The sequence below is a fragment of the Rattus norvegicus genome, chromosome 5 (assembly GCF_036323735.1).
Source record: "Rattus norvegicus strain BN/NHsdMcwi chromosome 5, GRCr8, whole genome shotgun sequence".
In the NCBI taxonomy this organism is placed as follows: Eukaryota; Metazoa; Chordata; class Mammalia; order Rodentia; family Muridae; genus Rattus; species Rattus norvegicus.
Genome location: NC_086023.1, coordinates 170,388,052 through 170,405,857, shown reverse-complemented (window position 1 = coordinate 170,405,857; position 17,806 = coordinate 170,388,052). Strand labels below are relative to the sequence as shown.

At 52.6% G+C, this 17,806-nt stretch overlaps 1 protein-coding gene and 1 long non-coding RNA gene across 12 annotated transcripts in view; one reads left to right on the top strand and one right to left on the bottom strand.

Moving 5' to 3' along the window:
• The window catches only part of Prdm16 (PR/SET domain 16), a 324,097-nt gene that overhangs the window by 80,514 nt on the left and 225,777 nt on the right, over positions 1-17,806 (top strand).
• Positions 4,357-7,150, bottom strand: LOC120103049 (uncharacterized). Its single transcript, XR_005505147.1, has 2 exons — positions 6,364-7,150; positions 4,357-5,017 (listed from the first exon to the last, which is right to left on the bottom strand). It is a non-coding gene; the product is annotated as an uncharacterized LOC120103049 (long non-coding RNA).

Genomic DNA, 17,806 nt, shown 5'->3' with positions numbered 1-17,806 from the left:
TGTGTCAAAGAAAACCACAGCTTCCTAAGCAATTAGGCTGATGAGGGAAACACGAAATGAAACCAGCCTAGGGATTCCTCCCGTTCCCACCGGCCTCAGTATCCCAAGCCCTTTTGTCTGTGAGTTTCTGATTTTAGAGTTGTGGGTCCCACTGGGCCGTACCACTGTTTGACTGTGTGTGCTGCTGAGCTGTCACCGGGCTGGGTTGGTGATGAATCATTAGGAACTGGCTGACAATCCACTACTGAGTCCCTAAATGGACTGTCGGGCCGTCACCGTGGACTGGTGCACTCTCCCACGGAGTGGGGGCTGATGAACACTTCAGTCGGGGGGGGGGGTTTTGGAGGGAGCTCATACCAACCTATCAATCTGGTGGGTGGGTGGCTTTAGAGCTGTGCACTTCCCGGTGGACTTCGACATGTTCCGGAGGAACGGTTTTAAACTTCAGAGGGAAAGATGCTGGAATGTGGGGTACGCTGACTCCAGGGTGCACCCTCTGCGCCCCTCACCCTTCTGACCACGGGCTTCGCCCTTAGGCAGGTCAGAAGGGCATGCTTTCTACTTCCCTGTGCCTCCCCCCATGGTTCAACTGGATCCTCTGTTCTCCTGATCCCCTCAAAACGGGCCTTATCACAGTTTCCAGAAGCTGAGGAGCTTTGTTGGCCTGAAAAGGAAAAGGAGCCGAGCCCACGTTAGATGCCTACAGATGCAGCCAGCACAGAGCCCCAGCAAGCAGTTCAGAGACAGCCCCATGGAACCACTGTGGGGGGGGATCTTTCTAATTCAAAGAAGGGAAACAAGTCTGGGGGAAAAGAAAAGGAAAGGAGGCTCTGGTTATAAACAGAACAAGTAGAATACGCAAACTAGGTCTTCAGTACATGTGGGTGGATGAAGGTTTTCCGTTGATCAGTTTCCCAGCTCTACCTATGGTCTTGTTTCAGCCTCTATGGGTGGGGTGGGCTCCTGACAGGTCCTGACCTCTCAGGGGGCTCTAGATCTTCCCCTGCACCTCCCAAATCTGTGAGATGCTGCCACCTCCCAGTGGCTCCCACGGAAAGTCCCTGGAAGAGACAAGTTTCCAGGGATAAGCTAGCACGGTCTCTGTGGGCATATCTTGTCTGCTAGAGGCAGGTGTTTAGATCTGAGGCCCATGCTTCTTTTTTGGAGGATTTTGAAAGAAAATAGGGGAAAAGAAAATCCAGGCTTCAGGGTTTGGCGGTGGCTGCCCCGCTTAGCATGTGGTCCCTTGGGCCTGCGGATGGCTGCGTTACTGCTGTTAGCTGTGCCGTTCTGGTCTTTGCAGCAAGCAGACTTGTGGTGAATTCTCTTCAGGAGAAGAAAGGGGCCACTCCATTGTTGCAACACCCCTGCTCCTGCGAGGCACCTTCCACCCTGTTTCCTTTCTTTCTTTCTCTCGGTGGTGGTGGTGTGAGCAGTGTTTCTGTCTCAAGGGAGGCGAGGGAGAGATACCCACTCCCGGTCTCCATCGCTGTCAGAACCTGGCCTTTGCAGTTACTGAAAAATGGAGTCCTTTCAGATCACACCCGTCCTCCACTTTGCAAAATGAGATTGTGTCTGAGGAAGCAAATGTTCTCTTTATTAACTAAAAGTGAGGTGGTCGAGAGGCTTCGGGATTTGGTGAAAGAACAGCCCGCACCCCCTCCTCAAGGGGGTTGATCTTGCCTTTTCTTTCTCTGACCCCCACAGGCAGAAGCCATATTCTCCCATTACCCCGTTCTCCTCTTCAGAGCTGTTGGGTGTAATGGACTCCTTTAAATTAATAATGCGTAGAGGGAGATTTACAACACATTGCTCAAATATTGTCTTTGCGTTTTATTCATGCATTTGTCACTGTGGCCTCTAATCGAGGTGCACAGAGAAGGGATAAATAATGAAGAGAGAAAAGAGGTCTGTCACAATCCAGGACCATTTGCAAATTCATCACCGATATTCTTGGGGAAGGAAGGACAGAGGGGATGACGAATACCCCACCACGCTAATATATCTCCTTGATTTCTTCTCCCATTTATTTAGATAACCTACTTTGAGCTGTGATAGAACGAGGGAGGGTCCGGCCGCCCTGAGCAACAGATGGGGCTGGTTGCAGCTCCCAGTAGGCAGGTCCTTGCCTTGTGTTTGGCTGCGGCCCTTTGAATTTTGTTTCTTATCAGTCTGATTTCAGGTGACTTTTGGGGGACGTGATTCTTCCAAGTGCCCGCGGCTTCCGTTTTCAAGGTTAGGTCTGTGTCGGTGGCTGTCATCCGAAAGATGCCTTAGCTCGAACCCAAACCTACACCCCCAAGGATGGGCAAAACGTTATTTTTTCCCCCCTACTTTAGATCGCTTTTGTTAGCTGGGGAGAATTGGACTGTGCACTGAGTCGCTCTACCTCTCTGCCTCGCCCTACCAACAGGAACTGGGAAGAGGAAACATAATTCTGTTTTGAGGGTTGTTTTTTCCTCAGACCTGGTTAGAGAGGCCCCATTCCACAGACTCCAGGGAAGGACCCAGCGTGCAGCACTGGTTCTGATAGGACCTCAGAGTGGGACCCTAGATCCTGAGCCTGACAACAGGTTTGGTGTCGGTGCTGGGAAGAAACGGAAGATCAGTTTCATCTGCGACTCCACATCAACCATGTGGCTTCCAGGACTCAAGGGAGGGTGTGAGCGCTCAGGGAGCCACCAGATGCCTTCAGCACACTGGTGGTTGTAAGCGTCAGGAGCAGGGAGCTGGATGGATTTAAGGCCTGACCGCTGTACTTGCATCTGGGAAGGACTGCAGCTCAGAGCTGGCCATTGATGCCCAGTCTCCCATACAGAGGCTTCAGCACCTGCCTAGCTGACCCACCTTGCTCACAGAGCTAGATGAGGAGGGTCACTGGAGGATGGCTGAGCTGCAGCGAAAGCTTCGCCCACCAGGGTAGGGTGGCCAGACTGAGCAGACCAGTGCAGGATACGCAGTCAAATCTGAATTTCAGTAAACAGCTCATGATCTTTCGGAGCCTGCGTGTTACTGCGTTCACAGGGCCTCGCTGCGTTTTCTTGTACTCGTGGTGTTTTATCTGACCTCCTTCTCCCAGGCTCCAAGCACTTCTTTAACCCCTCAGAGGTTAGGGCATGGTTCTTCTGATCTTCCCTCTTGTAGAAAGACCGATGCAGGAGTTAGCTGCTGGGAAGAAGGCCCCGGGGTGTAAAGAGAGATTGTAGGGGAGAGGGATCAGGCCACAGGTTATAAAGTCAGGGCGTCAGGTAAATGATACAGGAGTTCTAGACTCTTCTGCTCCTGGGAATAGTGAGCCTGAACTGACTTCCGAAAGAGTCCCAGACTCAGTCCTGTGGAACCCAGTCATCTGTACACATTATGTCCAGGGGCCCACGGTGAGAGGTTCCCAGTGCGTTGCCCACCGAGACAGCCACATACAAGGTGAGCAGAGTCTCTGGGCTGTCTGGGGCTTGCTAATGCTGCCCCAAACTCCTAGGTCATCCCAGGACCCACCCTGGACTCTGGCAATAGCATCAGCCCAGTCCCACTGCTCCAGAGGTTGGCTTGTCTGTTCCAGATTCGTCGAGGCTTCCTTTCCCTCCATTCTTACCTCTCCTTCCACGTAAACGAAACTGACACCTTATAAAAACACACACTGTAGAAACAGTGAATGAATTCTGACTGTAGGGAGTGTAGCCACGCAATTCTGAAAATTAAAACTGCGTCTCTCGTCTCTCACACGCTCGCAAGGATAATTCCTTTCGAGACAGCGCGGCAGCTCACACCTCAGCTCCTCTGTTCTGTAGAAGCGCGCACAGCAAGGTCGCTCACTGGGACATTAGGCTTTTGTATGTTTCAAGGGCTTGCGTTCCTTGTAAACAAACTTCCCTGCCCCTGGGTGGGACATGACACGGCACCGACGCTGAAACCGGTTCCAAACAGTCAAACTCAGCCAGACTAAGCAGACGCAAGTGCGGGACACTCGGCCAACGCTGAATTTCGGCAAACAACTCATAATCTTTTGGTATACATATGTCCCAAGAGCAGCCTGCGTATTACATTTTTTTTTTAATGGCACTTACATAGCTCGATTCTGTTTGTAGTGTTGTGTCTGGCAGGGGTTCCCCCAAGTTCCAGGCAAGTCGTCAACCCCCTTGAGAGGAGAGAGATTTGACTCCTAATCATTGTGAACTGACTCGAGTGTACCTTGCTATTCAGAAGAGTAGGCCCTGGCCAGGCAGAGCACACGTATTCTCCAGGTGCTGATGGACCCAGCACTAACTTGGATCTTAGAACCTACCTTGTGTCGAACATGTGGGTGATGATTTAAATTAGAGTCCGTTAATTACTGTTTTTTAAACGTATACTTCTTCATGCCTCGAATTTCAAAAATTGGTATTTTTTTTTTAAATTGATCTCACAAGACCTGGAGAGATCTGTGATTTTTATATTCTAATTCTAGGGGAGGCTACAGCATTTGTGGAGGAAGAAGGGCCTGAGATGAGGGTTCGTTATTTTTCTTTTAAAATGATTAGGAAGTTAATGTACCTGCAGCCCTTAGGGAAGCCAGCAGGCTCTGCCAGGAATATACACCTGGGGCCCTGGACACAGAGACGCAGACAGGTAGACAACCCACGAGAAAGTAAGAACACACTGTGTCTGTTTCAGCAACCATAAGGAAGTGACCTGAACACAGGCCTACAGAAAGCTCAGATATAGTTCTGGAGGTCAGAAGCCCAAGGTCTCTGAGCTGGCTCTTCCAGAGGCTTCTCTCCTCAGCTTGAACGTGGAACTTCCCCACAGTGACGTCGAAGGACTGTCCTGTGTGTGTCCGAGTCTTGATCTCTTCTTACAGAGGTACACACTATGCTGGCTAAGCCCCATCCCACTGGCCTCATCCGAACGACAGACATCTTTAATAAACACCCCGTTTTCATACGGCCACGTTCTGAGGTGCTGGAGTCAGGATTCCTCATAGAGAACCTGGAGTCAGCATATCTGTCACGGACGGCAGAGGACCAGAGAGAGGCAGTACCTGGGGAAGCAGCACAGGAAAGGTGTGCTCACCAAAAGTCAGGTTGTTAAACAAAATGGAAGACACATGGAGTCGTGGGCAGGATAAGCCACGGCTGCCCCTTGAGTGTCGGATTACCCCGCTCTTGTGTGGACACACATGCCCAAAAATAATTCTCTACTGTTTATTACAATGTCAGAATCACCCCGCTGAGTGTGTGTGTGTATGTGTGTGTGTGTGTGTGTGTGTGTGTGTGTGGGTGTGTGTGTGAAAGAGAGAGAGAGAGAGAGAGAGAGAGAGAGAGAGAGAGCTTTTTTGTTTTCTGGCCAGTCATCTAGACTGGGTGCTTAACAGACACTCCTGGGATCATCTCTGGGGAGTTCTGAGCCATAGGCAGAGCTGCATGGCTAGGCCGTGACCAAGAAATGAGTGGGCCCTGCAGGGACTGGTACCCAGACACTAGCAGTGAACCTTAGGTCATTTGGACAGGACGGAAGGACATACAACCAGTGGACGGTGGGGCCTTTTCTTGAGTGCTGTACCCACCTTGGGACCCCACACTCATAGTGTCCTAGGTACCCAGTGCTCGCTCTCTCTCTCTCTCTCTCTCTCTCTCTCTCTCTCTCTCTCCTCCCCCCCCCCATTTATGAACTTGCTAACTGTTCCTCTGCATTCCTGTTATACCTACTGTGTACACAGAAGCTGCTGACACTGTGAAGGTAACAGTAACCCTGTGACCTTCAGAGCTGCCCCCTCCCAATCCTCCTTCCCTGGGAGGGCAGGCCCTAAATGTAGGGTCTCTCTCTAGCTGTCCTAGAGCAGCAGCTTGCTGTGGTGGGGAGCTCTGCCCTCACCTAGCCTGTGTGGGTGAGTTCCTGCTCTCCCAGGACGTCTGGAGAGAACAGCCAGGGCTTCTAGGTGTCAGCTGCCTTATCAGATCCAGAGCCACACAGCTGGTAAAGGACCGTGCGCAGGGCCTGAGACCCGTGGTGCTATTTATCGGTCACAAGGCCTCTGTGGGCCTGAGACCTTCCCCCATTCCATCACCTTGCCTCCTGGCTATCTAGAGATCTTCAAAGCCCAGGAAAATAAATAAATAAATAAATAAATAAATAAATAAATAAATAAATAAATAAAATAAAAAATGTAGGTCCGTGATGCCCATGCCCACTGGTCTTCATCGTGGAGAAGTCCAGAGCTGGTCCAGAGCTCCTCGGTTCTTCACTGCTCCAAAACACGCAGGGTTCAAGAGAGCAGCTGACAGGTGAGAGCACGCAGTAAGAAAGGAGACAACAGAATATTCTGGCAGAACAGAGCAGCGCTCAGGGGTTCTTAAGAAGTGGCAAGGGAACGGTTTCAGATCTTACCAGAAAGTACACACAAAAACACACTTGGCTTGGTGCGTCCGGAAAAGTTTACTTGAAACTTGGCCCCCGGATCCGGCGAGGGTTCTTTGTTTTCTGGTCACAGCCACACGGAGCACAAATCGAGGTGGTTTCCCACATCTTGTCAAAGGACGGCATTTCCTCTTTCCTTTCTCCCCCCCGAGCTGATTAGCGGGTCGGGCGATGGTGTGAGGAGATGTTGGGGGTAGGAAAATGGGGGTCATTTTGGAAACCCTCTTTGTGGATGGGTCGGGAATGGGGAGAAAATGAATAGTTATAAGTTCATTTCCATAGAAACTGTCTCATTATCATGCTGGCTGCCCGCTGGACGAGGCAGGGCTTCCTGCCAGCAAACCGGCTCCACAATTAAGTGTCCCCTGCCCGCTCGGCTGCAGGAGAAGCTGGTCACCAAAGATGGCCCCCAGCCGCAAACCCACCCCAGGCCAGGAGGGAGCTGGGATGGTTTTCCTCGAACGTTTGTGCAGGGGTTGTACCCAGCGTGTAAAAATTTGCACGAAGCAGCAGTGTCGTGGGGCACTTCTCGTTTTTTAGGCAGAAGTGTCTGTGCCTCAATCTTGTTTACAAGTTCCGTGGTGTGCTCCTTCCCCGCGCTCTCCGATCTCCAGGCACCCCTCAAGACATTTAACAAAAGGAACGGGAACAATTAGGTTTAAAATCACTTTCTTGGCAGTGTCCTTTGTGCTCCCAGTGACATGGCCGGGTCGGCTCAGGAGCCACTTTGTCACAAGCCCCTGGAACATGAAGGGTCTCTGCCAGCTGCTTCCTTTCTGCCCCCACCCCCTCCAGGCCCCCAAGGATCCAGCCTACCCTGGACCTTCTTCATTTCTTGTGCAAAGTCACTTTGTCTAGCTGTGTCATCCAAACACTAAGCGTGACTGTTGCCGGCAGGAGGGAGGCCTGATCCTGGGCCCGCCAGCCAGCCAGCCAGCCAGCCAGCCAGCCGGGAAGAAGGGTTACTTCTGAAGACCACAGAAAGGTTGTCTGTGATGTGGGGAACAGGCCCGAGAAATGGCTTTGTGTTTTGAATTCTGGAAGACTGCAAGACCGTGATGTGTGTCGATCCAGTTTCCCGTCAGCGTGCCCTCGGGTGGCACCAAGCCGAGTCTGTCCTGTGGGTTATGTGGCCGTTACTGCCCTCCTTACCGTGCAAGGTCTCCCCCTTTAGCCTTCTGTCTTTGTGGATCTGCCAATCCACTTGTTTAGGGGGATCACTTATACCGGGGCAGCAGACAGGTTCTGACCTCCTCAGGATTCTCTGTGGTTAGCCGCTCAGGTCATAGGCCCGCCAATGACACTGCCAGACATCAGCTTTTATCACATCACCCCTTCCCCAGCTTTGTGAGTTGAGTACCTGGTTAGGAAGGTGACACTGCTTCCAGGAAGTGAGTCATTGAGGATCAACAACAGCCAGGCAGCTGTGTGGAAGGCAGCAACCGACCATCCTCAATTAGAATGAGGTTTGCCTTCCAGCAAAGACTGCTGTGTCCTCTCCTCTTTTGCTTCTGCTAGCCCTGCTTTGTAGAGGAGGAGAGCAAAATTCAAAGGTGTGAGGGCATTTCAGCCACGCTTCCGGGGCCTTGGGATCCCCAGAGATCTAGAGAGGAGGTATCTGTGGTATCTCCCAGGGTCCTCGCTCTAACCAGTCAGCATCATCACCGTTTACACAGGGAACCTCCACATGCATCCTATAGACCCTCCAGGCCAGCATCGCCTGACCACCAGACCCCCAAACCCTTTGGTGGCTGGCATATCGGGGTTTGTTAAAAAGCTATTACACAAGTCCTCTCTACTAAGATTGGAGGTATATTGGTTTTCCAGGGCTGGGCTAAGCAAAGAGCCCAGACCGGGTGCCTCAAGCGGCAGGAGTTCATCCTTTGGAAGTTCTAGAGTCTGAAGTGCAGGTTTCCCAAGAGGGTCTGAAGGCTCCCTTTGTGCTCACACGAGGCAAGGGGTCCGTGTCTGTATTTTTCTCTTAACTATGGCACCGTGACATCCCATGGATGAGGGCTCACCTTAGTACCTTCAGCCAAGTACTCAGTCCTGGTGGTAGACTGAGCTGGGGATACAGAGCTGGGGAACACCTGGACACCGGGGACATATATATCCAATAATGTCCTATTCCTCAAGTATCCAAGTGAGCCCCTGGGGATAGTGTGCTTCCCCAAGGCTAAGTCATCCTCTGGCCACTCCTCCCTACAGCTTCCTCTCTGAGACCTCACACTTGACCCCAAGACCCATGTCTCCTGTGGACTTCCACCCTGTGGTGTATGCACCAGTCAGACAACGAGGCGAGAGCTAAAGTGTAGCATGTGATAAAGGTGTCTATTCTGTTTCTGTGGTTTTCTAAGATTAAAAAAAATAATAATAATTTAGTTTGTCTGAGGTTGGCAAATGGTGTAAACCACAACCTGAGAAGACAGACCTTTGTTGACTAGAGCGTTTTGCCTCCTCGCTCCTAATTTTTGGAAGCCTGATCCAGGTCAACCTTCTGCGGGGCAGGAGGGGGAACTGACAGCTTGCAGGGATTAGTTTCTTGTGTTCCGAGGAGTCGCAGGCCTTACTGAGTGAGAAAGGCTGAACTCTGAGAATTAGAGTGGCACCCGGGTCCTAAGGCTGGGCTCCATCCTAGAGACCCAAAAGCCCCGCTGCCGACCACAGAGCGAACCTCGCCTAAGAGTGCCTGGAAGGCGGCGTGGGCCGTGAGGGATTGCTCTCTTAAGTACACAAGGCAGGCAAGGGGCTTGCAAGAGGCATGGTCAAGGGAGCTGACCCGAGAGGGAATGAGGTCACAGCTTTGCCGTGATCACGGGGCAAGGCTCGCATCGTGGGAGGAGGCTGTACCGTGAGAAGCGGGCATAGAGTTCTGTTTTCTGAGTCCCAAGTGTTCCTCAACCTTCAGACAGGTACCCGGTTCCTAACGGGGTGCGTTGCGATGAGCAGGAGCTGACTCTAAGTCTTACCGTGAGCCGGCTAGCCCCCTCCCTGGTGTTAGCGCCACGTGCCATCTCCCCGTGATGTTCTTCCTCACCATGGTCACCTTTCCTCTGCCGTTGGTTGCCTCATGCTTGACAGTGTACGTAGACACAAACCACTTAGATCAATAACAAAGGCTCCGGGTGCCCTCTCTGTCTTTCTCCTGAAGAGATGGAGACTGGCCCACGTCTCCATGACCTACCATGTGGCCAAATGCTTAATAAAAGGACAGATTGAATGGGGGCTCAGGAAGGAGTCGTTGTGGGCTGTGGTTGGGGTGACTCCCCCCCCCAGCTTCCCATCTCCTGCTTGTTTTGGGTGACACATGGGACGGTCACCTTGCTTTCTGTTTGGGTGGCATTCACTAACCGCCAGGAAATCATGGGTTTGCGGGTCTGGCTTCGTTCATCACTCCTTGCTTAGTGGAGAAAATTCCAACTGCTGCAGGCAGGTAATGAGGAGCAGCCCAGGGCGCTGCTCAGAGGTTGTGGTTTTTACCGCTGCACTGGGGACAGGGGTACCAGAGACACATCTCAGGTGCCCAGGAGGCCCGGCCAGGTACAGTGGGACAGGTATGTTAGACTGAGGATCAGCACCCCAAGGGTCTATGTATAGAAAATTCTAGACACAAAACGGGCCTCCTGGCAACCCAGGGAGGATCTCAGTTATGGAACGTCCCTTCTGCTATGCATGGCTGCTTCAGGCCTCATTAAATGGAGCCTTCTTGGCCACTGCCAATGCCTCGGGGAAGAAGAAAGAGCTGAGGGCTCACAAGACAGGTCAATATCAATAGGTGAAGACACTTACTGCCCAGCCCCGAGCCCCGAGTTCAGTCTCTAGGACACACATGGTAGAAGGAGGCAGCCAACTTCTGGACAGTGTCCTCTGACCTCCACACACGTAGACAAATGGAGAAATAAAGACAAGTACTTACTTTTTTAAAAAGTAATTAAGATAAAGAAATGTAATTTAAAAAAAAAGAAATAATTAAAGGGATGTGTCATTACCCGGTATCCATGGCCTGCCTATGTCTCACCGGCTCATTCTTCTGAACCACAGGGCACAAACCTCATGGACCCCTCCAATCGCCAGCACATTTTGGTGGTTGGAGAGGTAAGGTAGGTGGGTAGAAGCCAGAACCAAGCCTGAGGCAGTGTCTCTGCCTCTTTGAGCAAGCCCGAGGTTCTCCCGTATAAAGTGAAGCCATTCCCGTGCCAGTGCACCCTGGGTGCTGGCTAGATCAGGGACTTGAGGAAGCCGCTCATTCTCAAGGTGGTCTCACTGCAGAGACACCAGGAGGCTGGTATACCTCAAGACTCTTGGATAAGTACATACAGCTAGACCCTGGAATAAGGGTTCTTAGGCCTTAAACCAACGTCCGTTCTTCCTCTCCCTGCTTTTCCCCCAGAGGGACGCCCGTGGAGATGGCAGGAGCCAGTTCAGATTGTGCCTTGTAAGTAGCAAGGGCTTGATGGATGCTGGTCTGTACTAACGCTATCACCTCCGAGCTTGAGAAAGTGTCATTTCCAAAGCCATGGCGACAGCTGAGGGCGTAAGCCCACCATGGATATCCTTCTATTCGGATACCCGGATACCCGTCTATTCGAGAACTTCTGAGGAAGACCCCCATCCAGGGGCGTTCTCATAATCAGCAAGCGTCCACTCCCAAAGCTGCCTTGGTTGCCTGGGAATCTAGATTCCAGACTCGAATTCAGGCCACATGACTGGGGGGGGGGGACGGAGGTGGCAGAGGAGGGTGTCAGGGCCACTGGAGTCGTGTTCATACCTCGGTTGTATGGTCTGTGTGAACCGTCTCCCGTCGAGAACCCCCCTCAGGCAGAGGAGGGCCCCCTCTTGCCACTTCGTGGGGCTTTGGAATTGTCTCTGATCCCACCCAGCCTCGCTCGGCCCTGTTTTCTGGAAGCTGAGAAACCGGCATCGTGCAAGTGAGCAAGCGGCTATTCCCAATTTCGCAAAGTTCTCAGTGAAAGGGACAGGTGGAAAGAGTGTTGAGACTTGTAAATTAGTTGCTAATGAGGAAAATTAGGAAATTTGCTGAGGCATGAAAAAAAAAAAAAACCCGAGAAGCCCAGAGAAAGGAGACAAGTGTGTGAGGAGGGGCCCCTCCCATCTCCCCAGCTCTTTCAAACTCTGATTCAGCCCAGACTAAGATACTGATCTGATGCCTGGGTTAATTCGAAGAAATTGGTTTAAAACGTTGAGCTGATTAATTGGGTTAACATGGAAAATATGGAGAATGTCAAGGGAAGGAAGGGGCTGGTGGGTACTGTCCTCCGACCTGCCTGTGAGGGGTGCTCAGAGTCCTGGAAGGTCCCAGCAGGTGGGTGCCGTCCCTCCCTTTTGAGGGTGGGCAGCCATGGGGTGTCCAGACGATTCCCAGAGCTGGTGGATCTAGCTCTCAAGGCAGGTGCGTTCCAGCTACGCCTGGGGGACGTGTTCAGAATCAATCAGAGGGATGTGTAGCCCTGGATCCGTGACTCTCAAGAGATGAGGTCTTGCAAGACAAGAATCTCAAGAAATGGCTGAGATGCATAGCCTTTAGGGTCTTTCTTGGATGAGGGGTGTCTTGGTGTCAGTTCAGGGGCTTTCTCGTCTGAGCCTCTGTGACCCCGATTGCTTCACTGCACATATGTGAAGAAAGATCTCTTTTTCACACACACACACACACACACACACACACACACACACACAAACATACACACGCAGACAGACAGATACACAGCTTAGAAGCTAAACTCCACAAGAACAGTTCCTGAGACCCTTGATCCTGGGGCCTCATCATCTGGTGTAGGAGCACCATGTCTTCTCTCGAGAAGAAAGAAGAGGACGCACTCCAGCTACCCTATGCCTCCTTTAAAGGCCTCCAGTGGGACTTGTAAGAGCCAAGATGGGGGACTAGGAAGTCGCTGGGCCTAGATCAGAATTCTGGTGACACTTCTTGATGCCACAACCTCGGGCAGGCCCTGGTCTCTCAGTGTCTGTCTCCTAAACTGTAAAATGGGATGGTAATGGCTGTGCTCCCAGGCTGGGCAGTGAGGAATAAGGGTATGTCATGTCACTATAGCATCTGGGCAGGGAGGGTCACAAGAAGTCAGGAAAAGCATTGGGGACCCTGCTGCCCGAGGCTGCACCACCTTGCTGCCCCATCACTGCCACCAGGGCTTTGGGGGGCTCTCCCGCATGCTTTGTCAAGACCTTAAGGGCCATGCAGGGAAAGGCCAGACACCCACTACAACACTGTCACCTCCCCCAGCTCGAGGCCTTCTCCCCGGCTGCTGTGTCCGTGGGCCGTGCTCGGGTCAGCGGCGAGCTAAAGCCTTTGTCAGGGTGATTAATAGTGGTGGGGACTGCTGTTAATTCACTGCCTAATGACCGCGGCCAGCGCGCTCCGAGTAATCGGGTGATGTATGTGGAGAGCGCGCACCTCGTGGCAGAGGTGAAAATCATTTCGACAAGTCAAATATTGTCACAGGGAACAAATGGCTCTCCCTGTTAATAAAAATTAATGAATTTTTTTTCTTTCTCTTTCCTTCCCCCCCCCCCCCGCCCCACCTCTCACCACTGGCTTGCTAAATGAAGCTTCAGAGTGGCTGAGCAGAGAAGAACCAGGAGGAGTTAAGCACTTTATTTGATGGTTAAAACTATAAACGTCTTTATTAGACAGAATGGGCCAGAGGGCCAGGGCAGCCATTCACCTGCAGCCTTCCGAAAGGAGAGTGAAGGAGGAAGAAGCTGCTTGGGGGTGGTCAGTGGAGGGTACTGCCCCCAGTCCCATAGGGAGGGGGGCTCTGGTCTGAGGAGGGAGGGGTGCTCTCAGACTAATCCCTCATCCTTGCAAACACCAGCCTGTGGACATCATTTGGAGGGAGAACAGGAAAAAAAAAAAGCAGGTGCCCCCTGGGAAGTACAGTCCCCCAAAACTATCTGCCTGGCCCCTGGGAGCCAGGTCACAAGGTGGCACTGTGTTCCCACAAAGCCTCTTGGTGGCCCCCTGCCCCAGCCTTGGTGTCAGCATCTGTAGCTCTTTCCCCCTGATTTGGTGGGAGGCCAGGACAGGGCACAGAGCCAGTGGCCATAGTCCCAGAAGAGGCAGAGTCTAGGAGGGTACGAGAAGAACGCCTAGGACCCAGGTCCAACGCAGACACAGAGCCACTCTAGCTGCTCCCCAGAATCGAGGCCGGAGGCCAGCGAATGAGCTGATCCTCCCCCTGCCCCCTGTGCAGGCCCCCACTTCACCAAGCATTCACAGCTATTTGAGGACCTAAGGCTTGCCCTGTCTACAGCCAAGGCCACAGAGGAAAAGGCCCAGAAACCTTCACCTTTCATCCTCTGCCTCATGGTGCCAATCGAGCAGGACCACTAACAACCCTCCCACTGTCCACCCTGTTAACAGAGCCTGCTGGACTCACCCTACCCCCTAAGAGCAGCTTTGGAGAACGGCAAGCCAGTCCCAGGACCCACGTTCCCAGAAGCCAGCCTTCCAGGCAGAGGGCAGCTCCTCCCAGCGTGCCGCCTCACCCCCGTTTTCTTGAGGCATACGGGTTTACTTTCGACCTTACTCTGCCCTGTGAATGGCAGCCACGGGCTGGCTGGAAGGAGCTACAGAGATAAATGTGTCTATAAATAGTTTGGTGACAGTTGTCATAGCGTTTTCTTGGCATTTAACCCCTCGCTCCTCCAATGCGCTGCCGAGGGCAGAGAGGCAAGGGAATAGAACAGAGAGCAGGTATCGGGAGAACGCGTTGAGCTTGCCCCCGGCTAAGCCCAGTGCAGCACCCTATGGCCCAGAGCCTTCTCTGGGACCCTGCGGCAGGCAGCTGTGGATTCTGGGAAAGGTGCGATTCTGGCACTCGGTCTCCCAAGTATTTTATGGTTTCTGGGGGTGCAGACAGGTGTGTATAAAGAACTCAGTTTCCCAAGCCTGACCATGTCCAAGTTCTCTCCTATAGGCTCCTCTAGACTGAGTAGGCCCAGGTCCCTCCTGGGCTCTGGTTGACTCTGTTTGGAAAGTCCTAGAGAACTCTGAATCACATGAGCTAGCATAGCTGAGTACTCAGGAGGGGCTGAGTGAGAAAAACTTTCCCTCATGGGGAAGGACCAGGACTCTTCTGAGCACAAAACCCCCAAAATGGCAGCTCAGCCAGGAGAGCAGAGCCTGGGGGCCATTATGCACCAGAATGGAGTGCCCATGTTATAAGCCAGTCACCCAGGCCCCCTCAGCATAGGTGTCTACCTGGACACACTGGAGGAACTGCCCACCTAACTGTGGGAGAGGAGAATCAGCAGAGGGCAGGGTGGTGAGGTGGGCACCTCCTCCACACCTCCTCATTTCAGGAGAGCAGCAGCTGTTGGCTTGAAGCAGGCTTCATTCTGTGGGAAGGGCCCGCTAAACCAAGTGGCCAAAGATACACCCCTGGGCTATTCACACCAGCCAGAGGGTGGAAGCCACTGTGTCTATGGAGTCGAGCACAGTCCACTCATACGGTGGCGGTGGCGGCAGCGGCAGTGGGGGGCACCACTCAGACCCAGAAAGGAAGTTAGTTACAATGCACCCTGCAACACCCTGCAACACGGGAGGGACCTTGAGGAACAAGGTGCTCGGTGAGATAAGCAGATCTGTTCCCAGTTTGCTTACGTCTGGCCCCTAGAGGAGTCTGATTCTTGCAGATGGACAGCAAAATGGCGGCTGCGCAGAACTGAAGGAGGAAGTGGTGGTGGTGGTGATGGTGGTGGTGGTGGTGATGGTGGTGGTGGTGGTGGTGGTGGTGGGTTCATATTTAATGGACACAGAGTTTTAGATCCAACCTAGGAAAAGGACCCGCGTGAGTGTCTTGTGCTTCCCGGTGTGGGTGCTTAATGTCACTGATCTGTTGCTAGAAAATGGATCTGATGGTAGGATTTATGTGATGTGTATTCTGCCAGCCGTTATTTTTTTTTAACTGCTGGGGGTAGAAATCAGGCTGGGTCTGGGTCACCAAGCTCCACTTCGTCCTTACTCCAGTTGTTTCTAAAGACTCTGTCCCACCGCCTGGGTTGGAGGTTTCAGAGTCGGTGTGCCTTAGCCAACCCTCTCACCCTGAAATTTGAGGTGACAGCATGTTGACCATTCAGGAGGCAAAGGGTTAAGGAGGGCACCCGCTCAGCCCGCCAACTCATACTGGGCTCAGCGGGGCCAGGGAGCCTTGCTGTGATTTAGAAGAAAAACACTAAGATTTGAGCGATCCGTGGGCTACCTCGCTGCCCCCGGGGCTCGGGGAAGTGGTATATTAACGAAGGAATAAAGGAAAGGAAGAAAAAGGCCAAATCACATCTCTCTGAAACAAAGAGGCTTTTTACCAGGAACAAGCCTTGATAAAAATTACAGAGGCATCACAGCCATTCAGCGCCTGCCCCAGGCGATGGAGGCGGCCAGGAAATGGAAGATGCGGGGTTTGCCGCAGAGCTCGGTGTCCCCAGAGCATTGCAGGACAAATAATCATCTTGGAATAATGCATCAGCTTTAAGTGGGGCCAGGTGGCCCGGGCTGGCCAGAGCCTTCCATGGCCCTCGGTAAGGGCTGGGTTCAGGTTGCTGGCCTTGGGCTTCTGGAACTGGGTGGGTTGTGTGCTGGTCCTTGGCTGCTCAGGAGTGGGGGTGGGGCAGGGGTGGACCTGGCTGTTTACCATGCCTCCTCCTTGGATAGATCTGGTTATCTTTGAGCCCAAAGGCATCCGATTTCTTTGAGGTGGGCTAGGGTTTGTCTGAGCAGGTGGCTCAGACACTAGGACTCAAGGGGACATCTGTCACAGGACATCCCAGGCTAGCATGGGCTGCTTGGGCTCAGCCATCACCCATCAGCTTCTAGGCCCAGCTCTCTGTCCTCAACTTGTGGCCTCTTTGTCTGTGAAATGGGTTGAATAGCAAACAACAACAACAACAATTACAACAACAACAAAACCCACACATGGCTGCAGGAAGGACTTGAACCAGTGGAACAAACTGTCATCGACTGGTTGATGCAAGCTGGGAGTCGGCAGTTCAGGTGTGGCAGTGTTACATTTCTCTAAAGACTCGTTCTGGATGACAGTCCCAGTCTAATGTCTCATCATAAGTCCGAACATTTACAGAGAACTTATTTCTAAGTAAAGCCACATTCTGAGGTATTTGGACTTGAGGACCTGAGTGAGCCAGACATTATTGTGGGTGGCCTCTGGAGATCCACCTCAAGGATAGGGGAGGTTCCCCACCAGGCACAGGCCCAGAACTGCCTTGTTCTTCATCTGCAAAGAGGAGGCAGTTCTGTGGTTGGGTCCTTGCATCATTGTGACAAAGACTAAAGTGTGCATGTCCAGGTCGCGTGAGTGATGTCAGCCAGGATAGAGAAACCAGGTGGGCAGCCCAAGCTCCTTGCCAGGATGTCTCCCTGTCTTTGGAGAAATGGCTCAGAGAGACCCGTGCCAGATTCAGGTCGGCCAGCACTAACCACCATCCTACCCTGGCTCCCCCAAGCTGTAATGGCAAATTGGTTGCATCAGCCTTGCAGCTGGGGCCATCCCTGTGGACAGGGCTGAAAATGTAGATGACGATTGATTATTATTAACGTTTAGCATGTTTGCAGAGCCGTCATTCCTTGGCCCTATTAATCTGCTGTGTTAACAGCTGCTCTGATCGGTCCCGGCTCTGGAAGAATGCTGACCGGCCTCTCTCGTTGCAGACGAGGCAGGGCCCTGTCAGGAGAGGGAAGCGAAACCTCTTAGCAGGACATTCATGAGAGTTTGAGTCCTAGGGCTTCAGACAAACAACGCCAGTACAGGGTGTTTCGAAAGCAGGGGCACACAAACATATGGGAGCCGATCAATTCCTGGGCATCCCTTCCCCCAACAACCCGTTTTTGGGAGCCAGTCTTCAGGAAACTCCTCTGGCATCCCGGAGTCCCCTGGAGGAAGTGTCTGTGTCTGGTTTGTCTGTCACAGTGACTGTGTAGAGATCCCCCATTCGTTTTAAGGGCCTCTCGCGGTCCCCCGAGAATAACGTCTGTCTCTGCGTCCCTCAGCGGCTCCTGCAGTCCAAGTGGGGTCTGCCCTTTCTCTCCAGCTCTCAGCACTGCTCAGAGCTCCCCTGTGATGTGTAGCTCTCCAGACGGAGACCTTTGCTGAGTTGCCTGAAGGACTCATTCACAGCCCTCTTTCCCACTTGTCTCCAAGGAGGAAGAGGAGGCAAAAGTTAGAAGCCAAGGAGTGCCTTTTCTCCAGGAAAGCTCAGGTGGGAGACAACGTCTCAGAGCCAGGCAGGCAGCATCTCAGAGCCAGGCAGGCAGCATCTCAGAGCCAGGCAGGCCTTTGGCTGAGACCCATAATTCACAAGCATAACTGTGGTATGCTGGTATCCTCACCAGTGGAAGGAGGGTCAAAAGGGTGGCCTTGAAGGGACA